Raw genomic sequence first — 24,267 nt, 5'->3', positions numbered from 1 at the left:
AGCATGAGGAAATAAAGCCTCAAAACCTCTGGTGGTAACAACCTATGAGGGTTGTAGTGGCAGGAGAAACTCCCAGCTTCATGGGAGAGTTCATTGGAGAGACTCACAGGGTCCTAGAACGTACACAAACCCATCCAACTGGGAATAAGCACCTGAATGGCCCAATTTGCTTGTGGGTAGCAGAGGAAGTGACTGAAAGCCTGACAAAAGTCAAGCAAACAGCATTGTTCCCTCTCAGACCCCTCCTACACATACAGAGTCACAACACAGCTACGCAGGTTGCCCTGCCCTGATGAATACTTAAGGCTCCATCCCTTACAACTTAACAATCATGCCCTGACAAAAAACTATGCTCCAAATGAAAAAAATAGACCAAAGCTCCAAAAATAGAGGTAAGCAATGATGAGATAGCCAACCTATCAGATGCACAGTTCAAAACACTGGTGATTAGGATGCTCATAGAAATGATTGAGTATGGTTGCAAAAAAAAAGAGGAAGAAGTGAAGGCTATGAAAAGTGAAATAAAGAAAAATACACAAGGAACCAACAGTAAAGGGAAAAAAACTGGGACTCAAATCAACGATTTGGAGCAGAAGGAAGAAATAAACATCCAACCAAAACAGAATAAATAAGAATTCAAAAAAATGAGGAGAGGCTTAGGAACCATAGGGGTGGCAGGAGAAGAGGAAGAACAAGAAATGGAAAAAAACTTATTTGAACAAATAATGAAGGAGAACTTCCCCAATCTGGCAAAGGAAATAAACTTCCAGGAAGACCAGGAAGCTCAGAAAGTCTCTGACAAATTGGACCCAAAGAAGCACACACCAAGGCACATCATAATTACATTACCCGAGATTAAAGATAAAAAGAGAATCTTAAAAGCAAGAGACAAGGAGACAGTTACCTACAAAGGAGTTCCCATAAGACTCTTAGCTCATTTCTCAAAAGAAACCTTGCAGGTAAGAAGCGGCTGGAAAGAAGTATTCAAAGTCATGAAAGGCAAAGACCTACATCCAAGATTACTCTGTCCAGCAAAGCTATCATTTAGAATGCAAGGGCAGATAAAGTGCTTCCCAGATAAGGTCAAGTTAAAGGAGTTCATCATTATCAAGCCCTTATTATATGAAATATTAAAGGGACTTCTCTAAGAAAAAAAAGACGATCAAAAATATGAACCGTAAAATGATAACAAACTCACAACTTTCAACAACTGAACCTCTAAAAAAATAACTAAGCAAACAACTTAGAGAAGAACAGAAACAGAATCACAGAAATGGAGATGACGTGCAGCGGGGAGGTGGAGTGGGTAGAACTGGGGTGAAAGCAACAGGGAATAAGTATAAATGGTAGATACAAAATAGACAGGGGGGTTAAGAATAGTATAGGAAATGGAGAAGCCAAGGAACTTATATGTATGACCCATGGATATGAACTAAGGTGGGGGAATGCTGGTGGGAGGGGTGGTGCAAGGTGGAGGGGAATAAAGGGGAGAAAAAAAGGGACAACTGTAATAGCATAATCAATAAAATATATTTTTTAAAAAGATCCCCCTAAAAATGAATAAAATTTCTGCCTAATTACCAACTTTCTCTGACACTATTATAAATTAACTATTTATTACTGCCACTATTTGAATTAGATGTATTAATATCCATTTGCAAGAGACAGAAAGATAATATCACATTAGTTTAAACAAACAAACAAAAAAAAATGATGTCTCGCATATCTGGGAGATTTAAGGGCTCACTAAGTTTGGGGAGAGAAGAAACCAAGCGTTCAAATGTCCTCAGCATTTGTCTCCCCAAGTCTGTGTTCTATTTTTCTTTGGGGTTTCTTTCTAGTCATATATATTATGTATCACATTAAACATGACAACCATTAGAAACTTGTAAAGACAAGTTTTATTGGTCTTTACATCCCGTGAACTAGGTAACCCCACTGTTACAGAAGTGAACATCTTTCCTGATAGTTCCAGAAGCCCTGGGATGGACTCTGACTGGCCTGACTTGGGTCATGTTGCCAAATCTGAACCAATTCCAGTGGCCAAGATTTGCATTCTCGCTTACCACGCCTGGATCACAGACCCTATCTCTTTTGTCAACTATTACAGTCACGATGGCCACTCTGATTGCAGCTGTGTGGACTCAGAGTGGAGAAATGATCCCCCAAAGATGAGGTGCACCACATTTAAGGAGGAAAGGGAACGTTGGGCAGGCAGAACTGCCACGTGACCACTGCGCTCACTCCCAAGACTATCTCATCGATCTGAGTCCCTGAACAACACTCCCTAGTGTCCGATCTGTTTGTGAGCTGTTGTTACTGCTGTCGAGCCCAAAATGTTTATTTTATGGCATCGACTTGACATTTTCCATAGTGTAGTACCTTATATGCTACACATTTTAGAAACAAGTATAAAATACATTATGTTACATAAATTTCTTGTATTAATATTTTACACATCGTTTCCAACCCCTCTACATCTGCATTATCTAATTTATAACTTAATATGATGAATATATGAGTGAATGTTGTTTCAAAGTTTTAACATTTGGGGCCCAGTAACTTTTCTACTTATCCTCTAATTCTTTTATTACTAAGCTCTTCATAGGAAAAAACTGTTCGGTATATTGCTGCCATATTGTCCTCAAGGATCTGCTTTATGAAATCCACTTATAGCCCCTACCTACTTACAACAAAATCCCTACATTACCCACTGAAGAGCCTGGCGTAAGACCCCAAATAGACATACACCTGTCAGCAGCTAGATTCTAATGCGTTTATCACTTCTAAAACTATTAATTTTCAGTAAATGGACCTTTTAAGTAAGCTTCTTTAAAATATATTTGAAATTGCCAATAACAAAAACAAATTTAGGGCCTTAATTCAAAGTCATGCCTCTACTTTCCTCAGCACTTTAACTGCATATAATTGATTATTTTCATAATTCACCCAAAATGTTTTTACTCTAAGGTATTATGTCTCTAGAGAACCCTTCACCTAAGTCAGCCTCCTCAGACAAGATCCACCGTGCTTGAGGTGAATAGTATCAGTTCAGATGCAAATGAGAATGGATTGGAGTCTTATGTGACTCACAGAACCAGATATTCTGAGCCTCCTACAAGTTTTATGTTGCAATTAAGCACCACTGGATACCTTTAGGCTATTGGGAGATCAATTTACCAGGGTTAGTCAGCATAAAGAACAAGTAATACCTCTCCCTGTGACTTTTTTTTAAGGAGCCTTTTTTTTTTTTTAAGGAGAATGGCATTTATTTCTCCTGAAATAAAGGTTAACCAGGTTCTCAGTGGGTGACTTTTTGCTTCTTTGAGTAAAACATGTAAAGGCATTCTAATAAATCAATGGTTCTAATCTGAAATATTTGTAATGCTGGAAGAAAGCCAGCCATCTCTTTTTCACAGAACTGTAACAGCTTATATATTTTTTAACATGTAGTTATAAGAATTGTGGGGAGACCTGATTATGGACAAGGTCATGGGGCATTCTAACGGGAGAAATCTTAGCAAAAGTGATCAGACCTATTACATGGAGGAAAGCTTAATGAGAATAGCCAGAAGGTGACACTAACCACCTCTCCAGGAGGAATAAGAGAAGATTATTGCTGAGAGAGACTAAAGATCTTTGGACTGGCCCTCAGAATGACACCAATGGCTGTGGGCAGCAGGAAATGGTTTGATTTTCCAGCCAACTCCCAGCTGTCCCCTTTGGAGGCATTGCCCTAGATGCCACATATCCTGGTGTGGTATCCACGGCCAGCGGGACTGATCCACGTGGTGGGGAATAAGAAGGGACAGAATTTTCCCATTTTACAGACTTGGCAGACAGGATCTGAGTCCAATGAGTAGCAGCCCAGAGTATGACTTGGGAAACCCATCCACAGTGAAAGGGTGAAGGAGCAAATACAGTGCTTACAAGCTTGGGTCAGATCAACCTAAAATCCAAGGGTATCTTTACCATTCACCAGCTGACTGAGGAAAGTTGTTCTACATTTCCATGACCCTCTTTCCTCATCTGGAAAGTCGAGGTAATAATAATATCTCTATTGCAGGGCTATTGTGAGTTCCTGGCATGTAATTAAGTATTCATCCTGGAGTAGGGGTAAAACAGTGGCCCAGAAAACTGACAATAATGTTGGGAAAGCTGATTGAGAGGGGAGGTGAGGAGCTGAGTAAGGAAAAGGCATGTCCCTTTACTGAAAGTGGCCACACTGTCACAGCAGGCAGGGAACAGGCATCTGGCCACACCCACACTGGGCGGCCTGTTAGCCAGTCAGCCGCCTTTCTAAAAATGGAATGTGTGGTTGCTATGCAAGACAGCACTGAACTGACTTCAGAGTCCTCCAGTGGAGCTCAGTCACAGATTTAGAAATAAAATAAATAGACCCTCTGGTTTGAAAATAATTTTTCTAAATCATCAATTCTGTCTCCCTTCCATTAGGCAGGACTCAATTTAAATCTATAAAAAGATATAATATGAGTTTAATTCAAGTATCTGCAGACAAATTATTTTCACAACCTCACCTGATAAGCTCACAATCTTTACTTCAAAAAGATAAAAACTCTGTTTGGGTATAGGATATACTCTACCCAATCACTTCTAATGCATAATGGTCAATTCTTACTTTTTGGAGGGTTTATTTCCTTTAACCAACTTCCTGATCAGTACATTGAGTCCTTCATGAGAAAAATATGTAAGTGAGAGTCCCACATAAAATGTCGTATTTAGAGCATGCAGATTTGAACACACGGATGGGAATTTAAGTTCCAACTTCTCACTACAGTTCAGTTTGACTTGTCAAAGGTGGCAGTAAAGACAGTCTCCTACTCTCCCCTCCACTGCACGCTTGGTTTCACTGTCCTCAAGCATTCTGCACAGTAGAATCACCTGGGAGCATTCTAATGCTAGAGCCCCACCTCGAGAGATTCTGCATTAATTGGCCTTGGGATGGTTTGTCATTGGTTTGTTTCCTAAAATTCTCAGTGATTCCAGCAGAGTAGAGAGCCATTGCTCTCTGAGGAATTCTACATGCAAAAGTAGGAAATGCTCTTTCCCCTTTCTTTTGTCCTTTAGTTTCACAGCTTAGTCCTTTCAAGAAAGATTATGATATGAAAATGATCTCTTTAATTAAAAATACTTAAATGATGGTATAATGATTCTGTCTTTTCATTTGAGTGACTTAGAGAAAAATGATACAGTAACTCCTATAGTTACTATGAAATGGTCTCATAAATTGTATTTTTAAATTATTGAAACTATGTTCACCAGCAAAAAAATAAATATTTTTTATTTATAGCAATAAATATTTCTTTGCTATAAACCAGAGCAGACAAGAATTTCTATAAAAGTAAAGAACATTTTTGAGCTTCCATCAAGAGATATACTCTGTTTCTAATAACATCACACCCAGTTATCCCGGCATCCATTGCCCTGATTCTTGCATCTCCCCCACAGTGTCTTACACTAGGCAAAAATCAAACTCATTTTATTTATTTATAAATAAAAATACCCCCATTTGTGGTGAAGCCTTGGGTAATCAATGCCACTTCCTGCTTCACAGTGACTTACAGCTGATCCTGTTTGCAAACTTCTGCCCCTGATGTTTTAGGAGCTGTCTCGTTCCCTGGTTCTTCATTTGACAAACATTCCTAGGCACCTTATATATGGCAGGCACTACATAAGACTGTGGGCCTGTGGCAGTGAGCAAGACAGGCCAGAAGAGCCAGTTATCTTGTGAAGATTGTACTTCAGAAGGAAAGAAAGAAAATAAAGGATAAATAAATAAACAAGAACATGTGTTCTGTATACTACAGACAATGTAACATAATGTGATCTTATAGACCATGGAACACACTTTGGGAAATTCTCGTTTCTTATGTGCATCCAGTTTCCTCCACCCTGGTTAACACGAACTCCAAAATGAGTTAGTTATTTTCTCCCAAGAAATCTTTCATTTCCTCCTTAACAACAAACTTACAGAACCAGGTCTAGCTTAAGATGAGATTTTCTAGGCTCTTTTCATTAACCTGGATGTTCTCTCTCTTAACTCAGCTCTTGAGTTCAGTTTGCCTCATGCCATTTGCACTCTACCCTCCTCACATTTTGTCGGCAGGCCTGGTGGCTTCCCAGTATCAGGACTCAGCAAAACGTGTGCTACTCTCAACTCTGTTAGCACATTAATTATTCAACAAACATTACAGACCGTCTGCTGTGTTTGAAGATCCACATATGATACACAGGGGTTGCCAAGATAACAAGATAAGGCACCATCTTCTAAAGAAGTTTGCAGTGCTGTGGAAGAGTCGGGAGCTTAAGCCAGCGCTGAATAAGGACTGTGGTCAGCTGGTTAAACAAAAAATTGTTAAAGTGGAGAACCGTAACACATAAATAACTGAAGTGTTTAAATTTAACTTTAAACCCTTAAGTACATATTCACTCACCAAACTTTAGACTAGGGTCAAGGACTTTCCTTTCATTGACCATTGGAATTTGTCATGGTCTTTCCCGCACAGCCATAACACGTCATTTATAATTTCTGGTCTCAGGTTATTTAAAAGAGAGTAAAAATACAACGGCACTGTGGAAGTATCTGAGCACTGACACCATTCATTCTCGTGATTTTTTTTCCCCTCAACCTTTTACCGTTGTCTTGCTCATACCTATTCTGACAGGAATTGGTTTTAGCATCTCATTTTTATAGTCTTTCCAAACTATTCAAATCCATTTTCAAGAAACAACTCTCTTTCATTTACTATTTCATCAGTTTAATATGTAATTAAATTGCAGGTTTTAAAACATCAAGTACAATGGACATAATTAGTTCTGAGTGCAAGCACGACTGACTCTTAGCAAACATACTCCCCCTGGGGAGGGAGGCAAAAGTCATGAGAACAAGACAGGGAGGCCTGGCATCTGGGAGCACTCAGTGAGCCTTGGGTTTCTACTGCTCTATTTCACAGATGGCAGGGGATGCTCCGGTTAATCTTGCAGGTTGCTTAAGAGATCTGCTCATACTATGTTATTGAAATATAATATAAATGGTTTAATAAAGGCTAATGCAAAATGTAATATCTTAAAAGGATGCTTCTCTGATCCCATGAGTGTTGTTTTAGAATTTCTTTATTACCTCTTTTTTTGGTCTTTGATTGTTTTAATTTATCTTTTGGAATAAGCAATATAATTCCATAGTTCAGCATTTCTAAAATAAAATAAGCAGTGAGAAGTATCTCTGACCTTCCTGTTCCACAGCCACCAGCCCCATGTCCCAGAAGAGACCAATGTCACCAGTTCCTTTTGTGTCCTTAGAGAGGTTTTGTAAATGAATATATAAACATATCAAATACATAATAATATACATTCTTTATTTTCCTTTTTATAGAAATACAAAATGTTTACATACTAGTACTGCTGCTTCTAGGATAAGTTTTGGCATTTTTTTTTCACCCTCTGGGGACTGAATTTTCATCAAGCAGGTCAAGAACTTGTCAGATGCTCTGTGTTTAGCTGACTAAGCCTTCTAGCAGATGGCTGCTTACACCCCTATTACTACTATATCTTGTCTCTGAGCCAGTTTTATAAAATGCATCAAGAGCACATCACCTGTTTCCTCTCTGGGGTCAGTTCACTATCATTTCTGTCGCTTTCACATGTTTGTAAGGTCTGTACTTTGTGGATTTTCCTTAAGGTGCATCCTCTTGACATGTGTTTGACATGTAGTACTGTCACATCTTCCCTCCTACCAGATTTTGTCAGTACTTGTTTGGTGGGTGAGATAGACTATTTCATGAAAATATTTCAAACAAATCTTAGTATTTCCCATCTGCTTATACATAGGGTGGGCAAAAGTAGGTTTACAGTTATAAGTACACAACACAGTTCATTCTTATTATTAATTATTATATTATTTTCCACATGAACAACTGTAAACCTACTCCCCCCACATGTATATGCATGTTGCGATGCATATTCATATCATTTGCAACACATGTGCTGTATACTATTTTTTGTACCCAAATTTCTAAGTGCTGTTTTTGGTCTCTTCTAATTAATTTCTCCTGTGAACCACTGAAGAGTTCCTTCAGTCTTATTTTTCTTTCCACATCCTATCTGTTGTTCTCCAAAGAAATCAGCATCATGGCTTTATCTGGGAGTTTATTTTGCTTTCTCTACATTTCCAATGTAGAGCCCTCTTGAACAGGTCGGCTAACCTCTGGGAAAACATGTTTGCTCTTCCCCGCTTTGCAGTATGCACATCACCCTCGCCAACAGCCTGTCATACCAGGATATTATGTCATGGTCCAGGTATCTAAGACCGTTTCATTGACACTAACTGCCCCCTTTATTAACACTAACTATGGTTCCCTTCCCAGAGATTGCTCTCTTTCAAATGTCCTGCTCTCGTGAAAAATGGAACAATGGAAACATGACCTCTATCCCACTAGTCTCCTGGCTAAGCATTTACAGTCGGCGATCCTTTGTCAGTGTCTATTTCTATTCCAGAATGAACAATTTGCTGATTTTCCAGCTTCATTAAGTAATTCATTACTTTATTCAATAAATACTCACTTAGTACCCAGAGAATGACTTGTTAAAGATTACTTTATTAAATTTTACAGTAGTTTATTACTGTGTGGCTAGAGTGTCCATAATTTAAGTTGATTAGTGTTCCATAAAAGTATGTTTCAAAAGATATGGGAGCAGCAAAGAAGTAGTGACTAACCCTGGGTGGGTAACAGAGTTGTAGAAACAAGAAACATTTAAAGAAGATAAAGTCTTGGAGTCTGGGATTTTAGAAATAAGTACGAATCTTCCAGGCAGGCAAGGAAGAAAAGTACATACCGGCAGACAGAATTTTGTGCAAAAGAACAGAGGTAGGAACACACATGTAAATCCTAAACTAAGGCAACATCACTGATAATGAAGAGGTGAATACAAAGTTAGGAGACTGTTTATAGAGTTAAAATTTATAGGGTTCACTGACCGTTAAAATATGGAAAATGAGAAAATGTAGGATTCAAGAATGACTCTGATTTATGGGATTACCAATGAATAGTAAACACTGAGATTAGGAATTCAAGGGATGAGAACAGGTTTTGGTGTTGGACTGATGACAATGAATTAAATTTTGCACACATACATTTTGAGGTAGCTGTAGGCTTTTCAAGTGAAAGTGCCTTTTAAGCTGTTAGAAATATCGGTCTAAGCCCAACAGAGAAAACTAAATAAAACACAAGTATGATCAATTGTTAAGGTCATGGGAGCAAAGTTTGCTATGGGTTGAGAATTTAATGAGATAAAAATGAGTGAGGCATTTTGTCTTAAACATTCTTTCAGATAACAGGTAAACTAGAACAATTTTTTTAAATCCATCAATCTATCATAACAGGCCTGTAATGAGAAAATATAATAGAAAGAGTAACAGTAATCTGTTGGGAATCGCCCTGCCTGGTATCAGAAGCTGTAACTCCCGCCAAGACTAAGGCTGAGGGAATGACCTTGGACCATAAGCCAGCAAGGAGACAAAAGCTTATCTCCCTGGCAGGAGCGCTGCTTCTGCTACTTCATTCATAACTGACCCCCAATGCTTGGCCAGTTAGCCAATGATGAGTAAGATTCCCTGAGGGGAGAATGATCTAAGACAGGCACGATCACGTGGGAGGCCCCCAAGAAAGGACTTTGGGGGCTACAGCAAAAGGGGGTGATGGACACTCGCCCCTTGGCTTTGACAAGCCTGAGTCCTCATCATCTGGGAGAAAATCTCCTTATCTCTTGGTTGCCTTAGTTCCCTTGCTCCACCTAAGCCTGAAACAATGACAGGGTGGTTCAGCCCTGTGCTGGAAAGGGTGGGTTTCCTGGGTGATCAGACTTAAGAAAGAATATGTAAAATCCTGTGAAACCTGCTTTGTTTAGAATGCTCTCAGTTGAATGATGAGGGTCCAGGGAAGAAGTAAGTTTGTTCCTTAAAGTTTTTACAGCTCTTTGACCCTGACTCAAAATAGGCCCTCAGACTTCCTTGTTATCTCTTGTTTGATCCTTACTTTCTAGCAATGAGTAATGAGCTTTACCTGAATTCTTATGGAAATGAAACCAATAAAAGGCCTCTCCATAGGGGGGAATAGGGGCGTTCTCCCCACCAGAGAGAGTGGCCATTCCCTTCCTACTTCCCCACAGGACTTGGTTGTCTCTGTGTATGTTTTTCTCGTGTGCCGATGAGCCATCCGCAATGTTCCATGGTCACTGCCAGTTGGTGGTTGCGTCAGTAATAGAAAACATTAGTAATACAAATAAAATAATAACAGTAACAGAAAAATAGTTGAAAGAATAGAATATAAAATAGTGGATTAGAAAATATAAAATAGTGGAATAGAAAATATACATCATAATGCAATATAATTTCATCCTTTAGGCCAAGAATACCAGCTCCAGCATGTTTTGCTATTATGATCATTGTTTTGAATCATTCTTTCCAAACTTTTTTTGTAATATTACTAAAGATTCTTCCTGGAGATTAGATGATGACTAAAATCAATAAATCACTTTGATACATCTAACTGAATCGACCCATTCTATGGGTCGATGTACCCATTCACTAATTTAACACATCGCCTGTAACTTCCAGTTACTGCTTTCCTGATAACCTAGCAAGTACTGTGTTAGATTTTTAAATTGAATACTTACGAGTGGCAAAGGAATAATGGGGGAAATATATGCAGGATTTCTTATTTCTATGAACAGACTATTCATTTACCTTATAACTTAGTTACAAAAGTTATTGGTTATCTAACTTTTTGAGTTTCTCATTGAATTTAATACAAAGTAAAGAAGTTTAACATGTCAAGATGTCACTCTATTTACTAGAAGTAGTATCACTCTCTTTTCAAATATTTTGACACAAGTACAAAGTAGCTTAATTCATGAAGATGAGAAATTGAAAAAATAAAGCGTCTGGAAATTTTAACACAAACACCAAAAACCATATACAGGAGAAGAAATTCAGGCAAAGCAGAATTACAAAATGTTGGGCTGAAAGTAAATAGGTCTCTTTCATGAGAGAAGCACACCCACAGGGGAAACTCCTTTGAATGAAGTTTGCTTTGGGTCATTTCAGGCTCTACAAGAAAATTGCCAGGGGGTATGACAGAAATCTCAGCTTTCAGATTTCTTCTACTTCCCTGCCATTTTCAAGGGCAAACCAGATCTGTTGAATATTTTGGTGTCACACCATTTCTAACCCCTTCCTCATGTATAGAATGAAAATTGAAGACATCCTAATACATGTTACATGAGGGCAGAATTTTGTTTAATTTAAAATTGTCTCTCCAGTACCTAGGTCAGCACTTGGCCCATTGTAGCTGGTCAAATATTTGTTAAATTAAATGAATGCATTTTGTTTTCTATGCCTAACTCCATTTACCTGTCACACACTTCCATTGTCACAAGAGGACTCCCATAATTCCTCTGCAAACCTACACTAGAATCCCACAGCAACCGTAATATCTTCAATTAATGTAGCAAAACTATTAGATGAGCAATTCTTCTGCTCGTCTAACTGATTGTGACATCTTCATATTCTTTGGAATGTTAAGGGAAAAAGCACATAAAATATAGATCTAACAGATGTGTGTATGTGTTTAAAAATCATTTAAAAACTGGAGACAATGATAGTAAAAACAGCCATAACTTGCACGTCTCAATATACTCATTTTTAGTAATAGCTAAAAATTGGGCAAGGGAAAGTGTTGAGCCAGTTTTTTTTGCTTTTGTTATTGTTTTTGCTTTTGTTTTTGTCTTACACACTTCAGTTCATTGTTAGCCTCTCTATTAAATTTGTCTTTAGAATCTAGAATAGAGGTCATGTTTATACTACATATTAATCTTCTCTCCTTACTTTGTTCTTCACGGTACTTTCCTTATCTCCTTCAGAGATCAATTATTTACAACCTGCTATGTGTTAGGTCTTGGAAATGCAAAAGCAAATAGTATTTAGACTCTTCTCTCAAGTGATCTATAAACCTCTGAAGTAAAATAAATCAATAATCATAATAATTGCAAAAGGTACTATGGATGCATATATGAAAGACAGGTAACCATGATTTTCCCAAAGAAGTAGCTCATGGACTGAATCTCCAACGACAAGCAGAAATGAACCAATGAAGCAGCATGTGAGAAGGCATGGAATCAAGGGAGCCCACATTCAGGAGGCTGTTAGTAGTTCTTTAAAGATGGACATAAATACAGTAAGATGAGCTCAGCACACTAGACAGAGGTAGGCAGGACTAGATACAATCATTAAGCCTTTATGCCTTTCTAAAGAGATCCACTTTAACCTGAACCCTCTACATAGCCATTGGAATATTTTAATTGGGAATAGCATATCTATAATTTAAAAAATTCTTTGATAATACAACTGAACATATATTGAAGGCAAAGCAAGAATGCAGGCATAAAGACAGGTTAGGGGAAACTATGTAGTACTTTAGAAAAGAAATGATATCTGAATTACAGTACTTGACAGAAGAGAAGTTTAGTTCAAAGCACCCTAACTGGTTAGGAGGAGATTACTGCAGGCCTCCAGGGAAGAAATGATGTTGTCCTCAACCAAGGCTGGGGCAGTGGAGATAGGAAAAAAGAGAAGGAGAGAGACAGAGACGGAGAGATGGATTTCAGGAATTTTCTCTCTCTCAAATGCTATATAGCATGCCTATTGCTTGAATTTCTCCTTAGAATCTAAATTGGCTTTCTTGTTCCATGGGCTGGATAGGATTATCTGTTATTTTACATCTGTGGTTATTTGAGATTAAGATCTAAATATGAGCACATTTTTAAACATTCTTTGTCAACTCTTAACTGAAAGTATATACTATAAAAGAATTTAATAATCAGTCAAAACCCTAGTGAGTTGACTTAAATGAATGAAAGCAGTTGGCAGAGGAAAGAGCTTGAAGAGTGAGCCTGTGGAAATGCAAATTAAATAATATCACTCCTACGCAAAATCCTCTATTATCTTTCCATCTGGCTTTGAGTGAAAGCCAATCTTTATAATGACCCCCAAAACCCTGTAAGAGCAGGCTCCTGACTCTCTGGATTTGATGCTTCAACTCCTACTACTCTTTCCCCTCACTCATTTGGAGCAGCCAGACTGGCCTCCTTGTTGTTCCTCAAAGTCTGCAGGCCCTCATGGGCAGTGAGCACTGCCCCTCTGGCTTCACAGTTATCCTCTTGGCTTGCTGAATCACCTCCTTCAGGTCTTTTTCTTCCCTCAGTACTTTATTTAAACACATGGATGGAACTGGAGAGTATTATGCTAAGTGAAGTAAGCCAGGCAGTAAAAGAAAAATACCATATGATCTACCTATAAGTGCAACCTAATCAACAAAACAAGCAAGCAAAATAGAACCAGAGACACTGAAATGAAGAACAAACTGACAGTAACCAGAGGGGCAAGGGGAGGAGGATAACAGAGGAAAGAAGGGAAAAGGTCCTCAAGGAACACGTATAAAGGACCATGGACAAAGCCAAAAGAGGGAAGGATTGGGGGGGGGGGGGGCGTGGAGCGGTGGTGGGAAAATGGAGACAGCTGTACTTGAACAACAATAAAAATAAAAAATAAAATAAAATAAAAATAAAATAAATAAAAAAATAATAATTCCGTAACATCATCACAATCTACTAAAATTTGTGTTTTACTATCTTGTTTTGTATTCATCTCCAAATTTGCAACAACTGAAATGCAAATGCCACTAGGGCAGGGATTTTCAATATTTTAGTGTTTCTCTAGGGCTTAAAACAGTGTCAGGCACATGGTAGAAACCAAATAAACAAACTGCTAGTTCAGCATGACTGTCAATTATGGTGTCCCAAAGACCTCACCCACCGACTGGCAGACTCATCACCATGGAAAAAGCTGTGGTTAGTTATTGTTTTTCACATCAGGAAGCCACTAACAGAGTCAGATACAGTCTGAACTATTTCCATTGACACAGAATTTTGTATAAGGCACTATAATTAAGACTTGGTTCATAAGAATAATTACTTTATAAGCAGTCTCCACCTGACATTTAATGACTATAAAGCTGTGTTAAATTCTTCAGCATAATATAGAATCTGTGCTTATTCATAACTGTGACTTTCTATTCTATCTGGTAACAACAAAATGCTCATTGTTCATTACCACTGAGAAAGCTTTTTGTGATTCCATTGCCTTCAGCTCTGTGGTTAGATAACTTGGGCTCTTCACTTGAAGGTGACCATCTCAGCTGAAGCAGTCATCACAAGTAACAAAGCTAAATTACTAGGTAACACATCCAAGGACACTTATTTAATGGTCTTAATTTCTGGAAGGTTTTCATTGCTATTTGATGTTATAATACCTAAATGATTGCTCATTGTAAAAACAATCAATTAATAAAGGCTTACACAGAGTTTAAAAAAACAAATTCACCTTCACCCTTCTCCCCAGTTCCACAGAAGTAACTGTGGAATTAATTTGTTACTTCTGGGAACTCCCCTTCCCAGAAGTAACAAATGTTAGCATCCTGATGTGTATTTTTCCATGCCTTTGTCTATGCATTTACACAAATATGAATGCAGTTTTGGTTTAGGAAGATTCATATATACGTAGTTCTGTAGAGTACTTCCTTCACCTAGCAGTGTGTTGGGACATTTTTCCACATCGGTGGACACAGATTTCAGCAATCATATGTCTAGGCTTGTCCTGTTTTCTGAGATCATTAACAGTGCCCTCTTTCACTATCAAAAGTAGCCTAGTTTGGACAATAAATGATATGTTGCCTAATACAAAGCTACTTCTTTAATGAATTCATAGCAGTCTACAAAGCCATAATTTTTGTCATCATTACCCTATAAATGAACATTTAGTTATTACCCTCTTTGGTATTATGAACCAAGTTTCAATGAAGATCCATATACATATATCTTTGTTCATGTGTATGAATTCTATAGGATAAATTCTGTAACACAAATTGTGAGATTAAGGGTATATAATTTACATTTTTTATATCCTATCAAATTGTTTTCTCAAAAGCTATACCATTTTCTACTTTCATCAACAGTACCCATACCCCCATACCCTAACCAACCAACACAAAATATGCATTTTTTGGCCAATTCAACAGACAAAATATCATATCTCATTCTTCTTTGAACCTATGTTTTACAATCTATGTTTTACAATTTAGGTTCAATTTTTGTTTTTCATATTGCTTCATATCTTTTGCACATTTTTCAAAGAGATTATTTTTCTTGTATTGATGTGTAGGTATTCTTTAATATTAAACATAATATATAGCCCCGGCTGTTGTGGCTCAGTGGACTGAGTGCTGGCCTGAGAACCAAAGGGTCACCTGTTTGATTCCCAGTTGGAACACAGGCCTCGGTCGGTTGCAGGCCAGGTCCCTGGTTGGGGGCATGCAAAAAGCAACCACATATTAATGTTTCTCTCCCTCTCTTTCTCCCTCCCTTCCCCTCTCTCTAAAAATAAAATAAATAAAAGCTTTAAAAAACCTTTAAAAATGTAATATATGTTATAAATACTTTCTCCCAGTATTTCACTTATTGTTCTCAGCACGGGGGGAAAAAGTGCCAATTCCATATCTACACCCATCAATATTTTGATTATTGATTATTGATCTCAAAAAATGATTAAAATACAGAAAACTCAAGGCACAGTGTCAAACTTTTCTTCCAAAGTGGAATGGAGATTTTATATGTATTTTTATTCTGTTGGGAAAAATCTATGCCAGCCATTGTTAATATAACAAGAACAGTTTGCATGACATCAGTGTAACCTGGCAGCAAAGGAGAGTGGACTGGAATACACGTGTGAACAATGATAACTTCACTGTACTAGTAGTCAGTGGGGACAGTTGACATTGCTGACTAAGCATGTGTACTGTGTGGCTGCTGCACTCAAAATGACTGAGCCAGTAGAGCAATGAATCTGCATCAAATATTGCATTAAGCTTGAACATTCCTCCATAGAAACTAGTCAGATGATTCCGAAGGCTTTCAGGGATGATGCAACGAGTACAACACAAATAAAAGTATGGCACAAACACTTCAAAGATGGTTGAGAATCTGTTGAAAATGATCCACATTCTGAAAGGCCTGCAACAAGCAGAACACCTGAGAATGTTGAACATGTACAGTCTGTTGTCCCATCATGAGCATGCACCTCCAGGCCAAACAACAAATAAGGAGCACTACCTCAATGTTCTTCACCGGTTAAGAGACGCAACATGACAAAAATGGCTGCGGCTATGGGCAGCTGGTGATTCACAGCTTCATTATAACAACACACCTGCTCATGCATCACATCTTGTGCAGAGTTTTCTAGCATAACATCAAATCAGCCAGGTGACTCAGCCCCCGTACAGCCCAGATCTGGCACCCTGCAACTTCTGGCTTTTCCCAAAACTAAATTCATCTTTGAAAATGAAGAGATTTCAGACAGGAAACTATGATGAGGCAGCTGATGGCAATTCCAATAAAGAATTTTGCAGTATTTTGAACAGTGGAAGATGCTAGGAGAGCTGTGTGAGGTGCAAGGTGTCTACTTTATAGGGGACTGAGGCATCATTGTCCTATGTGCACTGTTTCTTGTATCTTGTTTTTTGTTCAATAAATGTCTCTATTTTTCATAGTGCAAGGCTGGATACTTTCAGGCCAGACTATACATATATATAGACCTCCTAAACATACACAGGTATTATGAACTATGGATAAGTAGTCTGCCAACTAAATGTGCTGAGTCATTTTACTTGTATAGATCATTTTTCCAAATTTTATATTAATTTCTCCAAAAATAAATATTTTACTTAAAGTATTGAACACAGTGAACAAATATATATTGAATGTAAATTATTCTAGCTCCTACACATAAAATGTCATCTCTTTGAAGGAAGCAAAACTTAATCAGATTCTTTTGCATTTTTCATGTTTTGACTATACCTCCTCATTTTATCTTTGACAAATTTCATCGGGGTTGAGTTAACCATCACCTCAAGGCCACAATGGATTACAATATATGTCATTGTAGCATGAAATGGATATCTGAAGTGTTACTCGTATCATTTTTTTCTATAATACATGAAGAAATGCTTTCTCACCCGGAGAAAACATTTAATGATTTTCAGAGGGACAGAAGATGATCCATTTTTTAAAAATAAATATAAAATTATATAAATGAATATGTATATATATAAGCAAACACTCTATTTAATATTCTGTAGGCAAAAGATTTCTCTGAAACACTTTCTCAAATGAACATATTCACTTTGCCACAATTGGTTGTCAAATAATCTTTTTCTTTTCATTGCATGAAAAAGCTATTAAGTGAGGTAATATCTTTTCTCTAAATAAATACTTGTCATTAATTAACAAAAATTAAATGTAAAAACAGTAATTAATAGCAGCAGGAATTTCAACTGCACAGACTTATTCTTTAGATATACTAGGCTTTGCATTTTATCACACTTCTACTGCAAATAAAATGGGTATTAAAGTTGGATTTCAGTGGTTTCACTATAACATGATTTATATCTAACAAGACCTCATCATTTTAATACCTTTTAACAGGTGACACAAAAGACAAATCTGAGCTATTCAAATGATACCATAGAACGGCAACTAGAAATAATTGATCTCTTCATATTTCGGGTCAATTAATAAACTGGTAAATTAGTTGAACTAAAACTTTCAGTACTATCTAATTAACCTTTTATACATAAAGATACATTTTTCAAACAAGACTTTCAAATTATTAGATAAATATTCTTTTTTATAGGAATTCCATACCTCTGTCCACTTTGCATAAAGACCTGCACCAATTTAGGACATTCTACTTACCCTAAGACTCTCTACAGGGGTTCACGAAATGAGTCTAGATATGAGGAATAAAACTTGGTTTTCCTGGGATTTGACTTTGTACAATTGTTATAATACCCTTTGCTCAGATTCAAATTGTAATTATGTATTAGATGAGATCGGAAAGGCAGCATCTTGTTGGCTCATTCCACTGAGTACCTCACAGAACATTCATCAGCACAGGAGCTTTAACAGTAGTCATGGCTCATCTGTAAAGGACCTGAGCAAAAACTTTTAAGAAGCAAAAAATCTTTTTTTAATCCCTTAGAGTAATAAAGCATTAGTCATATCGACCTCAACCAAACCTCAGTTTGAACTCAGCTTGTTTCCAGATTTCTGGACTGTGCTTTTTAGGAGAGAAATCCTTCATATTTTAAAACTAGATCCTGATTTGAAGGTTTTAATAGTCTGCAATTAAGGTGAAAATTTGGCATCCTTTTTATTTTGTACTTATTTATTTTTTTAAGTATATATTATTGATTATGCTATTACAGTTGTCCCTTTTTTCTTCCTTTTATCCTCCTCCTCCACCTTGCAGCCCCCTCCCTCCAGCAGTTCATATCCATAGGTCATACAGGTAAGTTCTTTGGTTTCTCCATTTCCTATACTATTCTTCACTTCCCTGTCTATTTTGTACCTACCAATTATGCTTTTTATTCCCTGTATCTTTTCTCCCATCTCACTCTCCCCTCCCTACTGACAACCCTCCATGTGATCTCCATTTCTGTGATTCAGTTCCTATTCTAGTTGTTTGCTTAGTTTGTTTTTGTTTTTAGGTTCGGTTGTTGATAGTTGGGTTTTGGTTTTTGATTTTTTTTTTGTCATTTTACTGTTCATAGATTCGATCTTCTTCTTTTTCTTAGAGAAGTCCCTTTAACATTTCATATAATAAAGATTTGGTGATGATGAACTGCTTTAACTTTACCTTATCTGGGAAGTACTTTATCTGCCCTTCCATTCTAAATGATATCTTTGCTGGATAGAGTAATCTTGGATGCAGGTCCTTGCCTTTCATGACTTTGAATACTTCTTTCTAGCCCCTTCTTGCCTGCAAGATTTCTTTTGAGAAATCGGCTGATAGTCTTATAGGAACTCCTCCTATAAAGTAACTGTCTCCTTTTCTCTTGCTGCTTTTAAGATTCTCTCTTTATCTTTAATCTCAGGTAATATAATTATGATGTACCTTGGTGTACTCCTCCTTGGGTTCAACTTCTTTGGGACTCTCTGAGCTTTCTGAACTTGTTTATTTCCTTTGCCTGAGATTAGGGAAGTTCTTTTTCATTATGTTTTCAAATAAGTTGTCAATTTCTTGCCCTTCCTTTTCTTCTTCTGGTACCCCTATTATTTGTTGGAACACTTAAAGTTGTCCTGGAGGTTCCTAAGCCTCTCCTCATTTTTTTTGAATTCTTATTTCTTCATTTTGTTCTAGTTGAATGTTTATTTCTTCCTTCTGTTCCAAATCATTGAATTTGGGTCCCAGTTTCCTTCCCTTCACTGTTGGTCCCTGTTTATTTTTCTTTATTTCACTATGCAAAGCCTTTATTTGTTCCTTGATTTTCCATCTGTACTCAGTCATTTTTGTGAGCATTCTGATTACCAGTGTTTTGAACTTTGCGCCTGATAGGTTGGCTAGGTCCTCATTGCTTAGGTTTTTTTCTGGAGTTTTGATCTGTTCTTTCATTTGGGCCATGTTTCTTTGCCTTAGTGCACCTGTTACATTGTAGGGGGTGGAGGCTTAGGTATTCAACAGGGCAGAGCAACCCACTTCACTGTGTTGTGGCTCTATTTCTGGGGGAGGGGTTACAAACAGAAAACAAAATAATAAAGCTCCAAGAAGAGCCAATTTTCTTAACCAAAGGACTAGGAAAGGAATAGCCTAGCAAGATAGAATAACCACCCCTATCCCAACCAGTCTGGCCCCAGGGACAGAGGTTCCTTATTATTGCTCTCCAATTAGTCTGCAACAACATTGCTGTGGGGGAAGGTGCCATGTTACCACTAAAGGGGGGTGGCAGTCCACATGGTCTCCACTGACACCACCCCAATGATGGTGAAAAAATGTGCATCCCACTTTCAACATGGTCAGCAAAGGCTAAGTGAGGATTATAGATTTTGCTGGGCTGGAACAAGGCACGCCCTCTCCCCTAGTGGAGCCAGAACTTTCATCCATGCCTGACAGTAATAAGCCCCTTCCCTCGCTGGGTCAGTAGAGATCACAGGCAGAGCCAAGTCTTCAGTTGCTACCTGGCAGTAATAAAGCACCCCTTCACCTCCCCACTAGGGTGATATCAGCAGAGGCCATGTGAACTGAACACTCAGTGTTAACAAGGCCCCCCTCCCCTACAACAGTGTTGAAGGAGATCAAAGGAGGAACAGTAACAAGGGCTTTACCTCCGGCTGAGATGATGTCACTGATGATGCAGCAAAAAATATGACTTCTACAGCCACCATCAGATACCAGGCTCTCTCCCCACCTCACCCTCAGGTGTCAATAGAGGCTGCGTAGGAAATCTAGGCTTCCTCTAGCCCCTGACAGTAAGGAAATGGCTTCCCACACACTTCCCCTCTGGAACAGTGTCAAGTAAACTTTTCTAAACTGGAAGATTCAAATAGACCCAGAGTCTTATAGCATAATACTCTAAACGTCTAGGACATAATCAAAAGTCTCTAGTCATACCAAGAAGCAGAAAATTCTCAACTTGAATGAGAAAAGAAAACATTCAACAGATGTCAACATGGAGATTACATAGCTGCTGGAATTATCTGACAGAGATTTTATAGCAACCATCATAAAAATACTTAAACAATTATGAATATTCCTAAAACCAATAAAAACAATAGAAATTTCCAGCGAAGAAACTTATGATATAAATTAGAACCAAATGGAAATTTCAGAACTGAAAGATACGATAATCAAAGCAAAGCAAAGAAAAACTTAATGGAAAAACTTCAACAGAAGAATAAAGAGAACCGAGGAAATAAACAGTAAATTTGAAGTTAGAACAACAGAATTAACCTAATCTGAATAACAGAGAAAATAGACTTTAAAAAATGAGCACAGACTCTGGGAGCTGGGGAAGGATAAGATCTAACGTTTACGTCATTACTGTCCCAGAAGGAGAGGAGCAAGAGACAGGACTGCAAAAGCATTTTTAGATAACGGCTGAAAATTTCTGAAACTCGGCAAAGTGCATACATTTTCAAGAAACTGATCAAACTCCAAATAGAAACTCAAAAAAATCCACAAGACACATGATAGTCAAATTTCTGAAAATTAAAGACAAAGAAAAAAATCTTAAAGGCAGAAAGAGATAAATGATAACTTACTTAGAGAGGAAGACAATCCAAATGCCAGGGAATTTCTCATCAGAAACCATGAGGGCTTCTAAGAAGTGGCACAACATTTTCCAAGTGCTGCAAGTAAAGCACCATCAACCTACAATTCTACACCCAGCAAAAGAATCTTTCAGTAAAACAGAGGAAATCAAGATATTATAAGAAGAAGGAAAAACAAAGGGGATTTGGCAATAACCTTTCTCTAAGAGAATGACTGAAGGAGGTCCCTGAAACAGTAAACAATGAAGGAATCCTAGAATATCAGGAAGGAAGAAAGAACAACGAACAAGTAGAAATATGAGTATACACAGTAGACTATTTTTCTTGATTTTTTCTAAACCCCGTTTAACCACTGAAGCAAAAATAACAACAATGTTTGATCTGTAAATATACACATTAAAATGTATATACATAAAAGAATAGGCAGAACTCATTCTATGAAGCCAGTATTACCGTGCTACCAAAACTAAACCAAAAGATTACAATAAAAAGAAAAAACTGGAAAACAGTATCTCTTATACATAGGTGCAAAAATCTTCAACAAAACATCTAGCTAGCCAAATTTAGCAACATATAAACAAATTAGCAGAATAAAGAACAAAAGCCATGTTATCATCATAAGAGATGAATAAAAAGAATATGACAAAATCTAACACTTTTCATGATTAAAAACATTCAACAAACTAGGAATAGAAGGGAATTTTTTCAAACTAATCTAAGAAAAACCCACAGCTAACATATTAATGGTGAAAGACAATGCTTTCCTCTAAAATCAGGAACAAGATAAGAATGTTGACTCTCACTACTTTACTCAATATTGTACTGGAAATTCTAGTCAGGCACAGAGTCAAGAAAAATAATAAAGTGATCCAGACTGAAGAGGAAGAAATAAAATTATTTCCAGATCTACAAATTCAGTGCAATTCCCATTAAAATCTTAGCTGGATTTTTTTTTTTTTTGGCAGAAATTAACAGGCTGATCCTAAAGTTCATATGGAAATGCTGGGAACTTAGAATTGCCAAAACAATCTTTAAAAAACATTGGAGAAATCACCTTTCCTGATTTCAAAACTTACTACAAAACTACATTAATCAAGACAGTGTGATACTGACAAAGGTAGGCATATATATCAATGAGATAGAATTGAGAATCCAGAAACAAAATCTTTTTTCATTTTGACAAAGAAGCCAAGACAATTTCAATGGGGGAAAGAATAGTCTTTTCAACAAATGGTGTTGAGCACCCAGATTTTCACACAAAAACAGGAAGTTGGAAACATTCCTTACCCCACACATGGAAATTAACCCAAAATGGATCATAGACCTGAATATAAAAGTTAGAATTATAAAAATGTTGTTAAAAGATTTTATTTATTTTTTTAGTGAGAGATGAAGGGAGGGAGAAAGTGAGGGAGAGAAACATCAGTGTGAGAGAGAAACTTCCATTGGGTGCCTCTCATACATGCCCCAACCAGGAACAGATTGGCAACCCAGGCATGTGCCTTGACTGGGAATCAAACCAGTGACTTCTCATTTTGCTGGATGATGCCCAACCAACTGAGCCACACTGGGCAGGCCAATTATAATAATCTTAAAAGAAAACAGGAGTAAATATTTGTGACCTTCAGTTAGGCAAAGTTTTTTAAGATGTGACACCAAAAGCACAAGTGATAAAAGAAAGAAAAAGGAATTTATCAAAATTAAAAACTTTTGTGCTATGATGATGCCATCGAGAAAGTGAAAGGACAATCCTTAGAATTGGAGGAAATATTAACAAGTCATTTGTCTGATAATATACTCATATGCATATACTTATCTTAACTCAGTAATAAAAAGACAACCAATTTAAAAATGGGCTAAGGACCTAAATATATGTTTCTTTAAAGAAGATATAAAAACAGTCAATAAGTACACTCAAAGAACAGATAATAAAAAATATTGGCAAAAATACAGAGAAATTGCAAGCCTCAAACATTGTTGGGTAGTATAAATGGTTCAGTTAATTAGGAAAATTGTTTAGCAGTTCCTCAAAATGTTAAACATAGAGCTATCATATGACCCAGCAATTTCACTACAAGGTATATACCCAAGAGAATGAAAATACACATTGCCACAAAAACTTACACAAAAATGTTTATCGCAGGAAATCATAATAGTCAAAAAGTAGAAACAATGCAAGTACCCATCACCTGACATATGGATAAATAAAATGTGATATAGCCATACAATGGAATATTATTTGACAATTAAAAGGAATAAAGTACTGATACTGGCCACACATGGATGAGCCTTGAAAACATGATGCTGGATGAAAGAAACCAGTCACAAAAGATCACATGTTCTATGATTCCATTTACATTAAATGTCCAGAAGAGGTAAATCCATAGAGACAGAAAGTAGATTCATGATTGCATAGGAGTGGGGAGCTGCAGAGGATTAGAAGAGATGGAAGGAATGGGCTGGAATTATTCATGGGTATGAGATTTTTTTCATGGGGTGATAAAAATGTTCTGTAATTCAGTATGGTGATGGTCACACAACACTGTGAATACACTAAAAACCACTGAATTGTCTTCTTTAAATGGGTGAATTGTATGGTATGTCAATTAAATCTCAACAAAGCTGTTGAAAATGTCAACAGAAATTAAGAACATAGGCAAATTATTATGTGACAATGTTAAGGGAAAAGACTGAAAGTAAAATTGTTTATCTGTGTATATTCAACTATGTGTAAATACATGCATAAAAATAAATCTGAAAACAAATATGCCAAACAAACTATAATGACTGTTTCTCTCTACACTTTTGTGTTCTGGCTAAATTTCCTACAAGTACAATTATTTTAACTAAAAGTAAAATTATTAGAACAATAAAAACGATTATAGCACTTACTTTCTTTTTTACTAATTCAGTGAATAATAAACTAATGTGTTACAAGATTCTGATCATGCTGAACCAGGTTGTGACTGCTATGGAATTAGCCTGCAATTGCCAAACAGGCTTTTGAGATAACAAAGTTGGGGGTGAGGGTGA

The sequence above is a fragment of the Phyllostomus hastatus genome, unplaced genomic scaffold (assembly GCF_019186645.2).
Source record: "Phyllostomus hastatus isolate PE091 unplaced genomic scaffold, TTU_PhHast_1.1 phas_scaffold_93, whole genome shotgun sequence".
Lineage (NCBI taxonomy): Eukaryota > Metazoa > Chordata > Mammalia > Chiroptera > Phyllostomidae > Phyllostomus > Phyllostomus hastatus.
This window is presented reverse-complemented; position numbering follows the sequence as displayed.